This window comes from Lactuca serriola, chromosome 1 (assembly GCF_051521515.1).
Source record: "Lactuca serriola cultivar US96UC23 chromosome 1, Lser_US96UC23_V15, whole genome shotgun sequence".
NCBI classification, from domain to species: domain Eukaryota; kingdom Viridiplantae; phylum Streptophyta; class Magnoliopsida; order Asterales; family Asteraceae; genus Lactuca; species Lactuca serriola.
The window spans coordinates 31,038,016-31,052,969 of NC_136408.1; the positions used below are offsets into that span (position 1 = coordinate 31,038,016).

General features: G+C 40.4%; 1 non-coding gene across 1 annotated transcript; it reads right to left on the minus strand.

Moving 5' to 3' along the window:
- Positions 1-2,477: 2,477 nt before the first annotated feature.
- LOC145080798 (small nucleolar RNA R71) lies at positions 2,478-2,584 on the minus strand. Its single transcript, XR_013695382.1, has one exon. It is a non-coding gene; the product is annotated as a small nucleolar RNA R71 (small nucleolar RNA).
- Positions 2,585-14,954: the final 12,370 nt, after the last annotated feature.

Genomic DNA, 14,954 nt, shown 5'->3' on the forward strand with positions numbered 1-14,954 from the left:
TCGGTTTTGCTTAAAGTCTCGCCGTGGAAGGGACTTATAAGATTTGGTAAAATGGGAAAGTTAAGTCCAAGGTTGATTGGACCGTTTAAAGTTCTTCAGAGAATTGGGAACTGATATTTGCATATTTAGTTCATATTAAGTATACATTTTTATTCATTTATTAGCTAAATTATTGCATATTATGGACAAAAGGTACTTAAAAGTGTTAAATTATGTTTTTCAGTCCAAAGATGAAGCTCGGAAGCTAAAGGAAGCAGGAGAAACAGTTAGAAGATCGAGAATGGAATAAAGAAGAAAAACATTAAAAATGGCACCTACTCGGCGAGTCAGATCGACTACTTGGCGAGTCCAATCGAAGAATCGAGAAGATAATGACTCGGGATCCCAGAGAGTTATCACAATACGGGGAATGTGAGAGGGACTCGACGAGTCACCACTTGACTCGACGAGTCGATTCGTATATTTAAAGATAATTCCACAGATCGATAGAGGAGAGTTCGGGGACGATTCAGAAGTACTTAGCTACGATTGAGAAGCCAGAGAAACCCTAGAAGACGACGAAGGAAGCTAGAATTCAATCCCGGAGAGTAATTGAGGCAAAATTTCATCATTCCATTTATTCTTTTGTTTTATCATTATGGTTAAGCAACTTGACTTTGTTTGTTTGCTGTTATTTACTTCAATTATGAGCTAAAACCTTTAGACTTCTGTTTGGGGATACAAAGTTGACAATATGGTTTGATTGATTGGTAGGATTAATTCCAAGTTGGTGAATTTTTGTTATTTTAGCTTGCTAAAGAACCTTGTGTGTGAATAATAATTAATTTTCTGTTAATAGGAAGATAATTGATTAGCATGAACATCTATTGATTATTAACCTCATATGCTATGTGATCACTATGCTATATGTCTAGGATTAATGAATATGAAACTAGAATTAATAAGAAAAATTGAGTAAATTCATGTGCAAGCTTGTAAGATGACCATCAAACAAGAAGTTAATTAAAAGAATAAATTAGTTAACTATTGCAAGTCTAATTTAACCCGAATAATTAATCTAGTGAATATAATTAAATTAGACAATTGGCCACTGTTTAAGTTAGTTTATTTGCTAAGGATTAGGGTAGTGAATACGAATCTAATCACTTGAATCGGTAACCAACGAAAGAATTAATCCATTGCATCATTACCTTGAAATCAACCATAGAGTTAACCAAGTTGAACTAAACAGAAGTTCCTTTCCAATTATTGAATCTAGTTAAGTCGTTATTTTCTAGTCTTAAATTAGAAATAGTTAGTAAGTTTCTAGTCTTGTAAAACTAGAGAAAACCCCTACTTCTTAATTAACTTAGATAAAATTAGTTTTTAATTTAATTTGTCGTTCCCTGTGATCGATACCCTGCTTATTTAGCTATACCACAATTGATAGGTTCACTGCCTTTTGTGTGTTATTTGATAATTAAAAGTAGGTTTAAAACTAAGTGAGTTTGCACACATCAAGTTTTTGGTGCCGTTGCCGGGGAACGGTTCTAAAATTAATATTAAATTCTAGTTTAATCGATCCTTTGTGTGGGATTTATCTTACACAAAGTTATTTACAAAGTAATTCAGTAAGTAGAATTAGTTTATAAAAAATTCGTTTTTAGAATAACTAGAAATTTTCTTTTCTGTTTTTGCCTTGAACTCGCCGAGTGCACTCGTGCCGACTCGGCGAGTACATCGCTGTTTCAGTCTTTATTTTTTATTTTGTTTTTGTTCTTTTTACGCGTTCTATTTCTTTTGTTTTGTTTGTTTACAGTTGTTTCATGACCCGAGGATCTGATACACCTCTGGTCCCTCCTTTGGAAGACCCGGAATCCGCACTAAGAAGAAGCAAAGGAAAAGCCGTTGGAGAAACCACATCTTCAAAGAACTCACCACTCAAAAACTTAAAATCCGTTTTCAGCAAGAAGAAGAGCAGCAAATCAGGAGCATCCAGTGCCTCGTTGACAGTTGAAGAACCAATTCAAGAAGATATCGAGTACGAGACCGAGGAAGAAGAAGAGCATACTTATGAGCACGAAACCGATTCTGAAGAAGAGTTAGCTATCACAATGGATAACATTGATGAAGTCCCCATGGGGGAATGGAAGAAAAGGATGCGTGATGACACCGGGTCGGGGCTTGTGCAACCCGCAATTCCCGCGACCGCTACTTTCGAACTAAAAGGCCATATTCTCGCCCAACTCAAGGAGATTCCTTTTTACGGGAAGGATTACGAAGACGCTTACAAGCACTTGGACGAAGTGAATGATGTGGTCGATTACTTTAACGTCCCAAATGTTCCACGCGAGACCCATCTTCTTTGCATGCTTCCTGTCACATTTAAAGGAGCTGCAAAAGATTGGTTAAAGTCACTTCCTCCCGGATCGGTCACCACATGGGTCAAGATGAAAGAAGAGTTCATAGACCATTTATGCCCGCCCTCCAAGATAGCCAAGCTAAAAAAAGCCATTGCCAACTTCGAGCAACAACCTAGAGAATCTCTTTATGAAGCTTGGGAAAGATACAAGAGCCTACTTAGAAATTGCCCACACCATGACCTTAATAGCCAACAAGAGGTCTCCATCTTCTATGATGGAGTCAATGTTACCACAAGGCAATTGCTTGATTCTTAAGGCCCGTTCACAAAGAAGGCGCCCCCGTTAATTAAAGAATTAATTGAAGAATTCTCTAAGCACTCTAGAGAATACCATAATCCGAGAAACGAAGTAAGTCGTGGGGTAGTGAACGCGGAAAATGATAGCATGGCGGCGGTGATAGCTAAGCTTGATAGTCAAGATCGAAGAATGACAAAAATGGATCAAGCAATCCATGCTATTAGGGTAGGATGCGAAAATTGTAGAGGGCCCCATCTCACAAAGGTTTGTGATTTGGATGAGAATGGAAATAAGAAAGCTCAAGTCTTTTATTCAAGTGGTGATCGATATGATGAAAATTGGCAGAAACCTAAGAAGGATTGGCTACCATACGAGGAGTATAAGAAGGCAAAGGAGGAGAAATACAAGCAGAAGGAGAGGGGACTATACCAAAAGGAAGAACCGGTAGAAAAGAAAGCTGATTTAGAAGAGTTATTCACTAGATTCATAGCCGCATCCGAAAAAAGACACAGTGATCACGATGCTGCCATACACGAGACCAGAAACATGCTAAGGAATCAGCAAGCATCAATTCTCAACATTGAGAAACAGCTGGGGCAGCTGGCGCATCAAGTGAATGATAGAAGACCGGGTCAACTTCCGAGTAACACTGAACCCAATTCAAGAATGGAGAATGTAAGTGTAATAACTTCCAGCAGTGAAGAAACATTCACAGAAGCACTGAGAATCTCCAAGAAGAAGGAAGAAAAGGTAGAAGAATCGGATCCAGCAAAACCCGATCCGACTCGCCGAGTCACTCCAATGGACTCGACGAGTCCATACGTAAATAATAAAACTGCCAGTTCTTTGAAGCCTTATAATCCTCCTCTGCCATACCCAATCAAATCCATGCCTGCAGAAAAAGTAGAAGCATACAGAACCTTCATGAGGCATGTTAAAGCTTTACAAGTTAATGTGCCATTTGTGGAAACAATGCTCCAAACACCCAAGTACTTCAACTTGCTTAAGGGCCTTTTTGCTACTAGGAAAGATTTGGCTGAAGTCGCGGAAATATTGATGAGTGAGCTACCTGAAAAGAAGGGTGATCCGGGAAATATTGTGATCCCGTGCCAATTTGGTAATGAAGTTTCCACCCGAGCATTAGCTGATTCGGGGGCAAGCATCAATATGATGTCTTTGTCATACTTTAAAAAGTTGAATTTACCAGAACCAAGGCCAGTGAATATGAAGATCCATTTGGCGGACAAGACGATAATTCATCCACAAGGCGTTTGTGAGGATCTCCCAATAAAAGTTGACAAGTTTATTTTCCCAGTAGACTTCGTGGTAGTTGATATGAAAGAAGACCCCGAAATTCCAATTATTTTGGGGAGATCATTCTTGAACACCGTGTGTGCTTTAATTGATATATGTGAGTCTACGTTGACATTAAGGGTGGGTGATGAATCTATAATGTTTAAAGCTATTCCAGAAGCCAAGCAAGAAGAGGAAAAGAATGAAGAAATCTCAATTATCCAATTGGATGATGAGATATTACAAGAAGAGCTTGCACGTTTGCTAAAAGAAGATCCAAGCAAATTTTTGATACACTCTGAAGAAGATGTAGATGTTAACAAGGACTTGGAAGAGTTAGAAAAGCTACTGGAAGGAGCCAACTAAGAAAATATCCAAGAATTGATGGAACCCGATCAGACTCGCCGAGTCACTTTAATGGACTCGACGAGTCCAGTCGAATTTGACAAAAACTTGGCCGACTTAGATCTGTTTGTTACTAGTTCTTCACATACCTTGAATTTAGATATTATTCATGATTCTTTAGAAGAACAAACAACAGAAGGAGGAAAGGGAAGGAAAGTTCAATACGCCGATGTAGCATGTCTTGATACGATTCCTTTTGAAGATGGGTTGAGCACAGGAAAGGATGAAGATACAAAGGAGAGGAGGGTGGAAGCTGATCAACCATTCAGTACTAAACCTAAAGCACAAACCATCACGAAATATGAAGTAATTAAATTTAAAGAGAAGGAAGTACAAGAGAAGGTGAAAAAGAATGGGGGAAAGAAGAAAAAGAGGAAAAGGGAAGCCCAAGCCGCTGAGGGTGATGTTGTGAAAAAGAAAAGAGATGCATTGAAAAGGGCTTACAAGAAGAAGATTCACGCTTACAAGACCAAGTACAAACCACAAAGGACTAGGTGTGCATTCCCGATGCTCGAGGATGATGAAACGTAGATGGGAAGGAGTCTAGCTAATGACTCCTTAAAAAGAAGCGCTTGGCGGGAGGCAACCCCCTATTTAGAGTTTGCTTTCTTTTACTTTTTAGTTTTGTTTGAAATTTTTCTTTCGTTTTTAGATTGTTAATTCTCCAATTCATCGGACATGTATGCTTGAGAGTGTGCATGGGCTAAGTGTGGGGTGAAATGATTTTTAGATAAAATAAATTTTTTTTTATGAATTTTTGCAAAAGACTCGCCGAGTCTGACCACGACTCGACGAGTATATATGGATTTCAGAAAAATTTTGACATCGCGACCAGACTCGCCGAGTCTGACCCCGACTCGACGAGTCGGTATTATTTACAGAAAAAAATAATTTTGAAATTACTTTTACAACCGATAACTAGGGTTTTAACCCTAAGAATCAGTTTCTTTTCACACATACACTTGCCGTGCGCCTCTCTCTCAAGCATTCATCTTTGTTCTTCAAGTTTTCTTCAAATTTCTCAAGTTCAATCTCAAAAGGTAACAAATTTCTTCTTGTTTTCTGTTAAGAACGTGACTATAAGGCCATCTATGGTAGCAATTGCATGAAAAAACCCGTTTTTGAAAAGTAGTAAATTTCTAGGGTTTTGATTTTTTTTTCATGAATTATGTTGTTTTGAAAGCTTATTCTGGCCTTAATACCTTAATAATGTATGCCTAGACAAAACCCTTGACGAAATTTCCAGGTTTCATGGTCTAATTTTCATCGACCTGCCGACTGACTCGTGCAGTTCGTGCGACTCGCCGAGTCGTACCTGGACTCGACGAGTCGAGTCGGGGAACATATGCGAGATGTTTTTTTTAATTATACTCTGTGTTTTCTGGGGTTTGTGTATTTTTTTAGCAGAAAAGATGTTTAGAAGAGGGCAGAGTTCCAGTGGCCACCAAGGGGATTTTCCGTGGCTAAACTTCCCACAAATCGAGTCCGCTTCGACATTGCGGAAATGGAAGAAGAAGTTGGTTGATATCAAGAAGAAAGAGGTCTATGTGCCCAACCGGATAGATTGGGATTGGCTGCAAAGTGTTCGCTATGAGGAGGAGTTAACTCCTTATCTTGTGAAGGAGTTTCATCATGAAGGCGAAACAATGGTTTGTGACGGGTGGAGCCGGGTCTTCCGTATTCAAGAGTCGGTTTATTTGGAGCTTTATTTGGAGTTTTTCTCCACGGTATCTTTCACCGGGGGAGTGGATGTTTATCACCCGTCGAGCTTTAGTTTCTGCCTGGGGGGAGAATTTCACCAATGCTCTGTGATGGATCTTGCCTGTCGATTAGGGGTTTATGATCAGCCCTTGGTCTCAACACCCATCTTTCGGGCCTTTTTGGCACAAACCCATATGGTGTTTCCCGAAGGAGTTACAAGTACGGGCTGGTGGAATACAATTGGTAACAAGGTCTATATTCCGAAGTCGGCACAGGAAGGAAGCATTCGATCCCCAACACACCGCCTCATACACCGCCTCATTTCATCCACCATCAATCAACGAAAGGATGATGACAAGGTTTCCAACCGTGACGTCTTCTATTTATGGAGCATCATTACACCCGGCGTTTTTTGCAACATTCCTTGGTGTCTAGCTTCATATCTCTCGGAGGGTGCGGTCAAGGATCGCAAAACTTCCCGAATCAATGGTGGGATGTTTGTCACCCGGTTAGCCAATTCATTCGGGTTGATGAATCGCGGTGCGTGGAATTTCATGACGATGATCCCTACACCTCCGTTCAATCCAATTCTTTTCCGGAGAACGAGGATTATTGAAGATTATGGTGGTGGCCATTATGCCATCCCGAATGATGATCCGGTCGTTGGTCCCGAAGCACCGGGGAGGAGGGTTCGTTCAAGGAGAGAGCGGGATGTTGAGGATGAGCCGCCGGTGATTCCGGTTGAGAATGAAGAAGTACCAATGGATTGGTACAATGTGGAGATGAGGCGGCTACAAGACCAAATGGCGCGGGGCTTGAATTTTAGCAACCAATCGCATATCCGACTTTTTGACCACTTTAACATTCCACACATAAATGGTGGTAACTTTCCATATATTCCATCATGGGAAGAGGTGATAAATGCAAGACGAAGTGGTGCTGGAGGAAGTGGAGCAGGGCTAGATGATGATGATGAGGAGGAATGATTTCTATGCATTTTTATTAAACAATTTTCAATTTTTAATTTTGTGTTTGTTTTTATTTGGTTTGTTTGATGTTTTAAAACTTGCTTTTAATGTTTATTTGATGTTTGATGCTTTGACAATTTTTCAGAATTGAATTAGGAGTGCTAGCTTCAAAAGGGGTTTAGAGTTATAGAATTAAAGTGAAAAAGAGAGTCAAGAAAGGGGGAGCGTTAGAGTTAAAGTATTGAGTCCGGTCCTTAGAGATGTTGGCAAGGGAGTCTAGAAGTGAATAGAAAGTATAGAGAGTTTATTGGAAGCTAGATCAGATGCAGAATGCTATTATTTTCATTCAGTGACCAACTCGTCGAGTGCACTAAGCTGACTCGACGAGTCGCCCTTAATTCTCACAAATACAAAGATTTTCCCGAAGTAACTCGACGAGTCTGGTATATACTCGACGAGTCGTTTGGTTTCATGACGAAGGGGCTGCTGATTTGATGCTGATTAGAGTACCACTTGACTATCTATTCTTTCCATATTTATTCCTGAAGATCTTACACTGTTTTTCCGCGTATTTGGAGTGACCCACACGAGACAAGACACCCAAGGCATGGATACCATGTCTAAAGTCAATTGAAATTGGAGCTGAAAAGGAAGTGATCAACCTATCCACTGCTATCCCAGGGGAGTTTGTTCCAATTCCCTCTTTAGTTTTTTTTTATGTTTTTGTCATACATAATATGCAATGAGGGCATTGAATCAAATAAGTGTGGGGTAGGGGGTTGGTTACATATTAGAAAATTTAGAGTCTTAATTTAGGCTAATTTTAAAAAATTTGCATACCAAAAGTATTACTTAGGATCTAAATTAGAAAATTTGCGTAAAAGTAAAATTAGGACTCCATGTTAGAGTTGTGTTGATGATTGCATGAAAACCCAAATGTTTAGTTGAGCCTATATACGTTCTAGTGCATTTGTGGCTTCCTTATTCTAGTGAAATCATGGGACAAAAACACGACCCTGCTCAGCCTGAGGGATGCAATATGTTTAGCAGCCTAAACCTGAAATGTATCTAGGAAGATTGTTATCGTTAGCCAATAAAGGTTGTGATTGAGCGCTCCTGCTTAAGCATGTAGGGATTTGAGTGAAAAAAAGTGAGTTACACGTTAAAAAAGAAGAGAGAATTACAAGAAAAATTGTATGAATGTTGGAGCAAATAAAGTGAAGATCAAAAGATCAAAATTCCAAGAAATCCAAAAAGTTGAAGATACCCGAAAATCAAACAATAAAGGTGGTGAATTCAAACAGATCAAAGATCAAATTACCAAAGGAAGTGAGGAATTCCAAAAGAGCTCCATAGTGGTATCAAAAAGTTGTAATTCTAGATTATGTATGCTTGGGTTGCTCAATTAAAAACACCTTGAGGGTAAGAGGTTTTCTGCGGATGGATTCGAAGGGTTGCATAAAATGAGCATAGTTCTGGATGAGTGGGCAAGTGTTTATGAGGATTGTGAGTATTTAGAGTATGGAGGTCTTTAGGAAAAATTTTAGACACAAATGCATGCGTTGCGGTCTTGGCATAATGGCTGGGTTAGATTGGAGTTGTTATATATGATTCTAATATGTTTAAAATTCAGTTTTGCTTGGGGGCAAGCAAAAGACAAGTGTGGGGTATTTTGATATTTGCATATTTAGTTCATATTAAGTATACATTTTTATTCATTTATTAGCTAAATTATTGCATATTATAGACAAAAGGTACTTAAAAGTGTTAAATTATGTTTTTCAGTCCAAAGATTAAGCTCGGAAGCGAAAGGAAGCGAGAGAAACAGTTAGAAGATCGAGAAAGGAATAAAGAAGAAAAACATTAAAAATGGCACCTACTCGGCGAGTCCAATCGAAGAATCGAGAAGATAATGACTCGGGATCCCAGAGAGTTATCACAATACGGGGAATGTGAGAGGGACTCGACGAGTCACCACTTGACTCGACGAGTCGATTCGTATATTTAAAGATAATTCCACAGATCGATAGAGGAGAGTTCGGGGACGATTCAGAAGTACTTAGCTACGATTGAGAAGCCAAAGAAACCCTAGAAGACGAAGAAGGAAGCTAGAATTCAATCCCGGAGAGTAATTGAGGCAAAATTTCATCATTCCATTTATTCTTTTGTTTTATCATTATGGTTAAGCAACTTGACTTTGTTTGTTTGCTGTTATTTACTTCAATTATGAACTAAAACCTTTAGACTTCTGTTTGGGGATACAAAGTTGACAATATGGTTTGATTGATTGGTAGGATTAATTCCAAGTTGGTGAATTTTTGTTATTTTAGCTTGCTAAAGAACCTTGTGTGTGAATAATAATTAATTTTCTGTTAATAGGAAGATAATTAATTAGCATGAACATCTATTGATTATTAACCTCATATGCTATGTGATCACTATGCTATATGTCTAGGATTAATGAATATGAAACTAGAATTAATAAGAAAAATTGAGTAAATTCATGTGCAAGCTTGTAAGATGACCATCAAACAAGAAGTTAATTAAAAGAATAAATTAGTTAACTATTGCAAGTCTAATTTAACCCGAATAATTAATCTAGTGAATATAATTAAATTAGATAATTGGCCACTATTTAAGTTAGTTTATTTGCTAAGGATTAGGGTAGTGAATACGAATCTAATCACTTGAATCGGTAACCAACGAAAGAATTAATCCATTGCACCATTACCTTGAAATCAACCATAGAGTTAACCAAGTTGAACTAAACAGAAGTTCCTTTCCAATTATTGAATCTAGTTAAGTCGGTATTTTCTAGTCTTAAATTAGTAATAGTTAGTAAGTTTCTAGTCTTGTAAAACTAGAGAAAACCCCTACTTCTTAATTAACTTAGATAAAATTAGTTTTTAATTTAATTTGTCGTTCCCTGTGATCGATACCCTGCTTATTTAGCTATACCACAATTGATAGGTTCACTGCCTTTTATGTGTTATTTGATAATTAAAAGTAGGTTTAAAACTAAGTGAGTTTGCACACATCAGGAACCAAGCTTACAAGCTCGAACTACCCGAAGAACTAAATGGAATTCATAACACTTTTCATGTGTGTTACTTGAGGAAGTTCATGGGAGAAGTTCCCGACATAATTCCACTTTCAGAGTTGAGGATCGATGAGAACAAAAGGTTGATTGAGGAACCGGAGGCAATCGTTGACCGAAAGACTAAGAAGTTGCGACGTAAGATGGTTGAGTTAGTGCTTGTCCAATGGAAACACGCGAATGGGCCAAATCTCACCTGGGAGACGGAGAGTGACATGATGAGTCGCTACCCACAGTTGTTTTTTGATGTGTGATTCCGGGGATGGAATCATTCTAAGGTGGAGAGAATTGTAACGCCCGTGTTTCTGGGCTGGCCATTTTTTAGCAATGTAATAGTCTAGGTTAACCCTTGTAACCCCAATTTGAAATAATAAAATGAATTATTTGTGAATTATGTGAATTATGTGATTTATGTGTGTTTTCTTAATTATTATAATTTAATGAATTAAGAATAAAATGAGCGTCAAAAAATAAAGTATTAGATATGCTCGATATCTTTGCATAAAGTTGTAGTGGCCGAAACGAGGTTTCCGAATATATATAGAACGCCCAAATCTGACTTCGTATGAGGAAGTTATGATTTTCTAAAGTTTCGACTTGGCAGTATGCTGCCCGAATACTCGATTTGAGATCGAACGGTTTTTAGCCGAAACAATCTAAACGAGAATCGAAGATCTCGTTGTTAGTAGCGAAACGATGAAAAGTTATGCGAGAACGGACGTCAGACGAAGAAGTTATGAATTTATAATGAGGTTTTTCTGTCCCGGCCTTCTAAAAATAAATAATAAAAATAAATTCAAAATTAGCCGACGGAGTCTAAATAAAAGTTGTAGAGTATGGTCTGACCTACGCGTGGATATAAAGAACGTCGAAAACGGAGTTCGTATGAAGAAGATATGAATTTCCGAAGTTTATTAAATAATTTGTATTTAAATTTAATTAGAAATCCCGGCATTATCCGAAGACGAGTCATCGGACTCATCCGAAGTATGCCTCGCGTACTAGTGTACGCCCCGCGTACACCGAGGCATGACGACATTCGCACTCGGGTACTTCCGATACGTAAGCCATGACGATCCGAGGCATACGCCCCGCGTACGTGCGAGGGTTCAGCCCCTATAAAAGGCTTGCGAAGGTAGCCGATTTTCTTTTACAAATTCCATCCTTTTCTCTCTAGTTTTCCTCGTTTTGCGTGCCGTTTATACCCTGAAGCCCCGGTATTATTCCCGAGCCCCGAAGCGAGATCCGAAGCCCCGAAGATCCCGAAGAGCGTTATTCCCGAGCCGAAGCTCTGCCCGCAAGAAGCCCGGTTTTTGTGAAGATCTTCCAGATCTACGGAGAGACACTACTTCTGCAAGCCGTATAGTCCCTTTCAATACGCGATATTATACAAGTAATCGTTAAACGTATTTAAGAATACGGGATGTGAGTGTGTAGTCATTTTCATTCCAACGCAATATTATGAAGTATTCTACATAAAATACGTGCTATGTGTATATATTTTGTCGTTATATGTGTGAATGTATATTCACTCTCTTCTATCTCATAGATCTGATATATTCTCTATGAAATATGTGTTATGTGTGTATGCCTCTTCTGTTATGCGGAATATGTATTGATTAAAGCATGCTATACAGGTTTTTAAACAATGTATAAAAATGTATATTTTTATCTACTAATATTTTGGGTAGAACATGGGTAGATAATTGGTGTGAAATAAACAGATGAGAGGCCTCGGTGTTATTGGTGTTATTCTAGTCATTCAGCAGAGTATGGATGACGACCACGGACTATTCTAGACTGTCCTGTGGAACACTAGCAGGCTCATTACCTGTAGGTGTTGTGAACGACGTGTTCACCGGTGTACTCTATCCCCCACATGGTTGACTTTAGGGCACTTATTGTTGAGGAAGCCCCTCTGCAGTAATGTCCGTGCCGATGAAAATCCTGAATTAGGTTCCTTATAATAGATGTTATTTTAGGGACGTAAAGTGAGGATAACGGGAATGGGTAATCGGGTTTATTGTGGATTGTTGAAATTAAATATAATTATTGTGGGTTGAAAACCTATATGCTCACCAGGCTCCCAAGCCTGACCCACTCAGTTTATTTGTATTACAGGAAGTGGCGCAAGAGCTTAAGATGGGCGAATCATCAAGTTGTTTTGTTTACAAGTCTGTATATGTATATATTTGTTGAATGACTTGTAATGTTATCGTTTATGCTTTATGATCTGTATCGGAACATGACATCCCGACTTTTGATTATGAAATGAAATCATATTTCTATATGAAATGTTTTGATAAATATCTATTTTATCATGTTTTGTTTTTGGGAACAAATTCCGCATCTCTTTTAAAATTAAAAGGATTTACTCTGAAAATGTTTAAAAAGCATAAATGAAATCGGTCTTTTCTGGCTGAGATTTTGGGGATGTCACACCAAAGGCTCGCGGGAGAGCCTTCCAGTTGACAGCGGAGGAGGTCCGTGCAACGCCTGATGTCATGGCTGGTATGTATTCTTTCATTTATTTTTGATGAGTTTGAGGTGTTGTGCTTATATTATGATATGTGTAGGTACTTTTCTTGTGAATTCTGTACCTACCTTGGTGTTATTTGACTCGGGTGTGAGTCGGTCATTTGTTTCCTTGGCATTTAATCAGCACATCAGTGTCCGACGAGAGGCACTGACTCGACCTCTGCGAGTTTCTACAGTTGACGAGCGAGCGGTGTATGCTACGAATGTGATTCAAGGATGTATACTCGTGATCTTCGGTGTGGAGTTCCCTATAGATCTGGTCTCGATTGCGATAGGGGACGTGTGTGTATAGTGGGCATGGATTGGTTGAGCCGATTTGGGGCTGTTATAGACTGCGAGCGTCAGTTAGTGACGATACGAGACCCTAGTGGGGGAGTACTTATGGGGTACGGCGAGGGTACCCGATGTGGGTCAGCGTTTTGTTCGGCTGCCAGAGCGAGGCAGAGTTTGCAGCAGGGCTGCAACGGGTTTGTAGCCTATGTGATTGACACACGAGTGGCCGCTGGGAGGCCAAGTTCAATTGATGATGTTTCGATAGTGTGCGAGTTCCCGAATGTTTTTCCCGAGGATTTTCCGGGTGTGCCTCCCGAAAGGCAGGTAGAGTTCCGTATCGATTTGGTTCTGGGGGCAGCACCTATCGCCAAGGCGCCTTATCGCCTTGCGCCGCCAGAGATGCAGGAGTTATCCTCGCAGCTTCAGGAGCTGCTGGGGAAGGGGTTTATTAGACCGAGTAGCTCACCATGGGGAGCGCCGATCCTTTTTGTCAAGAAAAAGGATGGTTCACACCGGATGTGCATTGATTACCGGGAGTTGAACAAGTTGACGGTCAAGAACCGTTATCCGTTACCGAGGATCGACGATATGTTCGATCAGTTGCAGAGGGCGTCTTGGTTCTCCAAGATAGATTTGAGGTCGGGATATCATCAGATGAGAGTTCGAGATGAAGATATCCAGAAGACGGCGTTCAGAACTCGTAACGGGCATTACGAGTTCGTGGTGATGCCTTTTGGGCTCACCAATGCACTGGCAACATTCACGGATCTCATGAACAGGGTGTGTAGGCCGATGCTGGATCGGTCAGTGATCGTGTTCATTGATGATATTTTAGTGTATTCGAGATCTAGAGAGCAGCACGAGGAGCATCTGAGAGAGATTCTTGGGGTATTGAGGTCGGAGAGGCTTTTCGCCAAATTCTCCAAGTGTGATTTTTGGTTATGAGAGGTCCAGTTCTTGGGACACCTTGTTAACCAGGATGGGATATTGGTCGATCCGGCCAAGATTGAGGCGGTTATGAGATGGGAGGTGCCGAGATCACCCACCAAGATCAGAAGTTTTCTAGGATTGGCCGGCTATTATCGGAGATTTATCAGGGATTTTTCCAAGATCGTCGTGCCTCTCACCAGGTTGACCCGGAAAGGTGTTGCTTTTTCATGGGGTCCGGAGCAGCAGACCTCGTTTGAGACACTTCGCTAGAGATTGTGTGAAGCCCCGGTGCTAGCCCTCCTGGAAGGGATGGAGGATTTTGTGGTGTATTGTGACGCATCGATATCGGGGTTGGGTGCAATACTTATGCAGAGGGTGCATGTGATAGCGTATGCATCGAGGCAGTTGAAGCCTCATGAGACGAGGTATCCCACCCACGATTTGGAGTTGGGGGCAGTGGTGTTCGCCCTCAAGATATGGCGTCACTATTTGTATGGGGTTCGGTGTACCATCTACGCGGACCACAAGAGTTTGAAGTATTTGATGGATCAACCCAATCTGAATATGTGCCAGAGGAGATGGTTGGACGTGGTAAAGGATTACAATTGTGAGATTGTACCAACCGAGCAAGGATAATGTCGTAGATGATGCCCTGAGCCGTAGGGTGGAGAGCGCTCCTATTCGAGACATTTGCATGCGGTTGACAGTGATGAATCCGGTGTTGGACATCATTCGAGAGGCTCAGGCAAAGGCCGTGAGACCGGAGAACTGTAAGAGAGAGCGGGTGATCGGGTAGGTGCCAGAGTTCATTACCGATAGTCACAGGCTTATGACCCTTCAGGGTTGGATTTGGGTGTCGTATGCAGGCGGGGCGCGCACCACTTTGATGGAGCAGGCGCATAGATCGAGATTTTCGATCCATCCCGGGGCCACTAAGATGTATTTGGATCTGAAAAAGGATTATTGGTGGCCATGTATGAAGAGGGATGTAGCATGGTTTAATGAGAGGTGCTTAACCTGTTGCAGGGTTAAGGCCGAGCACCAGCGACCACATGGCATGTTGCAGCCACTTGAGGTTCCCCAATGGAAGTGGGAACAAATTTCTATGGA